Source organism: Chrysochloris asiatica, unplaced genomic scaffold (genome assembly GCF_000296735.1).
Source record: "Chrysochloris asiatica unplaced genomic scaffold, ChrAsi1.0 scaffold00049, whole genome shotgun sequence".
NCBI lineage: Eukaryota > Metazoa > Chordata > Mammalia > Afrosoricida > Chrysochloridae > Chrysochloris > Chrysochloris asiatica.
Window position 1 is genome coordinate 3,123,179 of NW_006408567.1, and position 6,080 is coordinate 3,129,258.

General features: G+C 40.2%; 1 pseudogene; it reads right to left on the minus strand.

The window, feature by feature from the left end:
* Positions 1-547: 547 nt before the first annotated feature.
* On the minus strand, positions 548-2,052 carry LOC102814425 (annotated as a pseudogene).
* Between the last annotated feature and the right edge of the window lie 4,028 nt (positions 2,053-6,080).

Genomic DNA, 6,080 nt, shown 5'->3' on the forward strand with positions numbered 1-6,080 from the left:
AACCAGCAGTGCCACACCAAAGCTTAGAAAACCTTGTGGAGTAGTTTTACTCTGACCACAAATATAAGTCATGATAGACTTGGTGGCAACAGATGTGGGTTTGTTTTTAAATCATAAAACGTTTCTTACAAAATAGCCTTACATTGTGCATGCTTCTCTGAATAGAATGCCAAGGACGGTTGGATTATTGTTATCACTCGTCCTCCGTGTTCTAACCTTCCCAATTGTTACAGTGACCACAGAAGCAAGGTGTTCACAATAATTGCATGAAGGGATTTTTTTTTTTTAAACCACCAACAATGAACAAAAAAATAAAATCCACTCACTTTGCTGCTGTTTCAAATTTTCAGTGTTAGTTTTTGCACACCCTCCCCCTACCCACCCTGTTTGTAAGGAATTAATACATACATTGCTAGTGAACAGCAAAGATTTCACTACATCCCAAATGCAGAACAAGTAGGAAGCAGAGGAATGTTGGCTTTTTAAACAAAAGAAGACAAAAAAAAAAAAAAAAAAGATGCAGGACTCCTTCAGTTCTTCACTAGTTTTAGAAAAACTTTCTAGAATACTGCTTCTCACTGTTCTGCAGCAAATACTGTACATTCTGTATCTGGGCCTGTGTTCCTGTAATGGTCATGAACCGACATTCGGACCCTTCTAAAAGTTCATCAGTTTTGGCAGAAGCTTCAGACTCATGCCGGATTTGTTTAATCCGCTGACTACCATTGCCAATAATTGTTGTACAGCTAAATCTTTGGGATTTGTTACTTGTGTAGTAATAATAGGTCCACCAGTGCCACCCCGTGGTTCATAAGCCATCTGCCACTCTGACTGGTTCCAGGTATCTATTGAAGAATCCCAAGTTTCTTTTGCACTGAAGCCAATCATGCCATCATAGTGGTCTCCTGGTCTCCTTCTTCTGTTGTAAGCTATTAGATCTCCTCATCTAGTTGGTGGCGGTGGAGAAAGCGGAAGATTCCATGCTCTGCTACCACCCCGGCCACTTGGTCTAGGAGGTGGTGGAGGGCTTAAATCGTCATAATCTCTTCTGGATAGAGGCATTGGACACCCACTCCGATCAGGAGGCATTCTATCAAAACCACCTCTTCCTTGCATGGGAAATCCCACAGGACGTCCATGTCGGTCATTGAACATCCTTGTGTTAGTGGTGGTGGTTATGTGCCGTGGAGTCAGTTCCAACTCACAACAACCCTGTACAGGGTTTCTGAGACTATAAATTTTTTTAGGAGCAGAAAGCCTCAACTTTCTCTCGAGGATGGTAGTTTCGAACTGCTGACCCATAGGTTAGCAGCCCGATTTGTAACCACTACGTTACCATAGCTGCGTGAACATCCTTGTAAAACCACCATAATCATAGGTTGTCTATGCATAGCCTTTGATGGGTGACTCAGATATCAGGTCAAGGATGATCTTTATGCATTCTACAACTCTATCAGGTTTCCCCCCCAATAAGAACGACTCTGTCAGAGGAATGAGGATAGCATTCCTGGACAAACTTGATTGTTATCTGAGTGTTCTATCGAAATGCTTTGATTTTAGCACCTTTGATCCCAATAACCCTCTCTCCAGACTCTGAGGAATCAACAGCCTCAACTAGCAGTCAAAGTGGCTTCCTTTATAGTGTTGGTAATTTAAGCATTCCACAGCATCAGACTGGAGCCAGAGCTGTCTGGTTGCAGTGGCTGATGCAACTGCAGGCCCTCTTCTAAGGTAGGATAGTTTTCTTAAGAATCTCTCCAATTGTTTCAATATCAGAATTGACACTCAATATGCGCTCTGGGCCATTGCTGTCTGGAACTGAAACACTGATATTGTAGTCTGTGTGAAGAGCCTAATAGTCTTGCCTCCTTTCCCACGCAGTCCCCAGCCTTCTTGCTTTGAAGCAGAATGTGCAGCCCAACGGAGAGTCTCATCAGTGTTCCTGGATGTTTTGAATGCATGTTCCTCTTGTTTATCTTCCGCAGGGCATTTACCAAATTCTTCATTGGTGTCAGTGTTGGGGAGGATTTCTTGGGGCTGTTTAGTTTTCATTTTCTTGTATTAAATGGACACTGTGACCAGTTATTATATATTCTTGCAGAGCGGAACTGAGGTGTTCTGGGGACGACCAACAAGTGACACCCTAGTGTTGCAGTAGCTGCGAGAGGCGGTTGTCCCTTGCCACGGTGCCCCCCAGCCTCTCACAACTATACAGAGAACCAGCGGGCCACATCACTCTTTTCCTCCTCTTGCTCCGCTTGCACATCCCGCCGCCGTTTTCTTTCTTTCTTTCTTTTTTTTTTTTTTAACATGTAACTGATCATTTTTCAAGAACCATCTTTATGGTGTGGCATTGTGGGCTAATGCGCCAGACTGCAAAGTTGGTTTGAACCACAAGGTCGACAGTTCAAGCTCACCAGCTGCTCCTTGGAACCCCTATACAGGGTGGCTATGGGTCAGAATCGACTCAACCATTCTTAAAAAGGACAACAACATCATCTTTCTGGTGGAGTACAAGAAAATAGAATTTTGGGAGCTGATAATAAAATTAATATGTAAAATATAGAAAATAAAAAAGAAAAATTAAACTACTCTTAGTTCTGCCACCCAAACATACTCACATAATTATCCAATAGCGGTACATTTCTTTCCAGCCACTTTTTGATAATGGTGTATACATATACATGTTTTTATGCATGCATATTTAATATCCTGCTTAAAACATGGATATTTTCTTGTTAGTAAATATTTTTTAAAGTTTTCTAAAATTTGAAATATGTTTATATGTTCACTGATAGTAAAATTTCATGTATTCTTCACTCTATTTCTCCCAAGGATGATATCTTATATAACTATACTAAAACAAAACAGAAAAACCCACTGCCATCATGCGCAGCCATTCATTATGCATGTGAAAGCTGGGCAGTGAATAAGGAAGATCGTAGAAGAATTGATACCTTTGAGTTGTAGTGTTGGAAGAGAATACTGAAAGTGCCATGAGCTGCCAAAAGGACCAACAGATGTGTTTTGGAAGAAGTGCAGCCAGAGTGCTCCTTGGAGGCCAAGATGGCCAAACTTCGTCTCTCATACGTTGGACATATTGCCAGGAGGGAACAATCTCTAGAGAAGGATATCATGCTTGGTAAGATGGAGGGTCAGAGAAAAAGAGGAAGACCCCCAATGAGATGGATTGGCCAGGTGGCAGCATTGATGAACTCAAGTGTGGCAACAGTAGTGAGGTTGGTCCAGGATTAGACATTGTTTTGTTCTGCTGTGCATAAGGTTGCTATGAGTCAGTGCCGACTCAATAGCACCTAACAACAACAACAGCATCATGTAGATTGTGACTCATAGTAACCCTAGAGGACAGAATAGAACTGTTCCCTAGGGTTTCTGACACTATAAATCTTAATGGGAGCAAATAGCCTCATCTGTCTCCTCTGGAGCAGCTGGTGAGTTTGAACAGCTAACCTTGTGGTTATCAGTACAACATTTAACCCACTATGCCATGAGGGCTTCTATGTATACAACCAATACAACCAGACGGCCGACAGCGGTATGATGTGTATGCACGTGACTTTACCTTGTTGAGTTTCATGTAATCACCATTGTGATCAAGATACAGAAGTATTCCATCACCACAAAGATTCCCCTCTGCTACCCTTTTACCTCATATTCATCCCTTGGTTCCCCACCATCCCTAACCCTGATAAACACAGTTGGAGGAGTCCTGGGTGGCACTGTGGTTAATGCGCCAGACTGCAAGGCTGTTTGAACTGCAAAGTCAGCCACTCCTTGGAAACCCTATACAGGGTCACTATGGGTCAGAACTGATTCGATGGCACTTAGCAACAACAACAATGAAGTATGTGATCTTTTTATTATTATTTTAAAAAGATCATTCAACAGAATGCCTTTGAGACCCAGCCTAGTTGTTGTAGTTATGTATAGTTTGATCCTTCTTATTGTTGAATATTCTGCAGTACAGTATTCTGTACCACACAGTTTATTCAACCACTCATCCATTGAAGCACATCAGGGTTGTTTCTAGATTTTGGCTGCCACAAATAAAGCTACTATGAACAAATGTGTGCAGTTTTTTTTTGCGGACCTCGGTTTTCATTTCTCTAGGGAAAATTTCCAGGACTTCTTGTTGGTACATATGGAAAATATATATTTAGTTTTTTAAAGAAATTGTCAAACTATTTTTCTGGAGTTGTTTTATCATTTTGCATTCCTACCAGCAAGGTACAAGAGATTTACTTTCCTTACATTCTTGCCAGTATTTGGAATTTTCCGTATTTTTTATTTCAGCTGTTCTGATAAGGGTGTAACGAAATCTCACCATGGACTTATACATATCCTTTAAAAATATGTTTTATTGTTGTACAAATATAGGTATGCAACTCTTGCCAATTTGACATTTTTCATGTGTATAATCCATTAAAACAAATTACATCAATCATGTTGTAAGACCATCACTAATATCCATTACTAAATTTTCTATCCCATAAACAAAAACTTGTTACTACCTAAACAATTATGTTTATAATGCCTGGAATTATCTTCCACCAGGACTTATTTGAAATATACATAGGTGGGGGAATTTGTCTTCCCAGCAACATAATCAATAATATTTATTACCTGTTGAACTATCTTGCCCCACAGATTCCATTTTCATTGCATTCACTTATTGAGCTGTTAACTGACAGGGGAAATAGCCTACAGGTTATCTCTTGATTTAAATCATTTGTCTTCTGCCTCTGTCCTAGTCACTCTCTCATAGGCTCCAGAGAGAGAGAAAGAAGACTGTATTCCAATTTAAAATGAATATGTCTGATGCTACTGCACAGAGAGACCAAGGCTATGATTTTTGCCTGGAGGCATTTTAAAGCTCAGAAATCAGATCACCATAAATGTTCTTCACTGAACTACACAGTGAATTCTTGTAATCATTCATCAGGAGCAACTGAACAGTCCTCCCTTTGCCCTTTGATAGGTCACATCTCTACAATGTCTGTAGTTCCTTTCATTACCAACTGAGGAAGGCTTCAGAAAGGAGAGACCTAAACACTGAGCTACCCAGGAGGTAGGTTTACATGGGGTGATCAATGCAGTTACATAAAAAGGGTTTCCCTAAGGCAGCCAAGTTCTAGTCCATTTGTGGGAAGACAAGCTTGAAGAAAAAGAGCTCTCCTTGATGCATTAGGCAAGAGCAAGTCGATATTTGCAACACTCCTTTCTTAGAAAGAAGCAAGTTTCCCCAGCCCTGAAAGTTAATGGCATGATAGTCAATTTCAAAATGGATATTAGACCCAAGGAAAATGTGATGCTTATTAAACTGTAGGGGTTGCTAAAAAGGGGCACATAATTACAGCATAAGTCTGCCGGCTGTGACAGCATTTGGTCCTGGGAAGATGGATTTACTAGCCTGATGCTGAACTATACAGTGAGGCTGAGTAGATCTACCTCTTGTTGCTGTCTGCAGCTAATCTTCCTGGGTTATGGCTCTTAATGTATGAATTCACCAAGGATAGATTTGAGACTATAGTAACACAATAACTCTTTGGGAGGCATTCTTTCTAGGTGACTACTTCGTAACAATATTTATTGATAGTAAGCTGAATTTTGGGAAATTAATTACTAATTAGTGACACTGACAAGTAAATTATATAAACAATGCCTAGTTTGCAGAAAAACCTAATGAAAACAGGCAAAAGCTATCTGAGAGAGAAAACAACTAAATGGCAAACGAGATCTGAATTAAATGGCAAGTCAGCTATAGAAAAACTCCTTTGAGCCTGAAAGTAGGAGGCCTAGAAACTAGTTTTCGTACCAGCATGAACTATGATAGCTTATCTAGCTTTCCTTGCCCTCCTCCGTGTTATAAAGTGACTTGGACAAAAGTAAGTGCACTGTAAGAGTTCATTTATTTTTGTGATTAATTAATTTGATAGCCAGTTATTAAATGCATACTTGTGTCAGGGACTGGCCAGGCCTGGAGCTAGAAAGATAAATAAGAAACTGCTTTCTCAATATTAAGTTCATGTGGCTAATGGTAGAGAGAGAGATAACTGAAC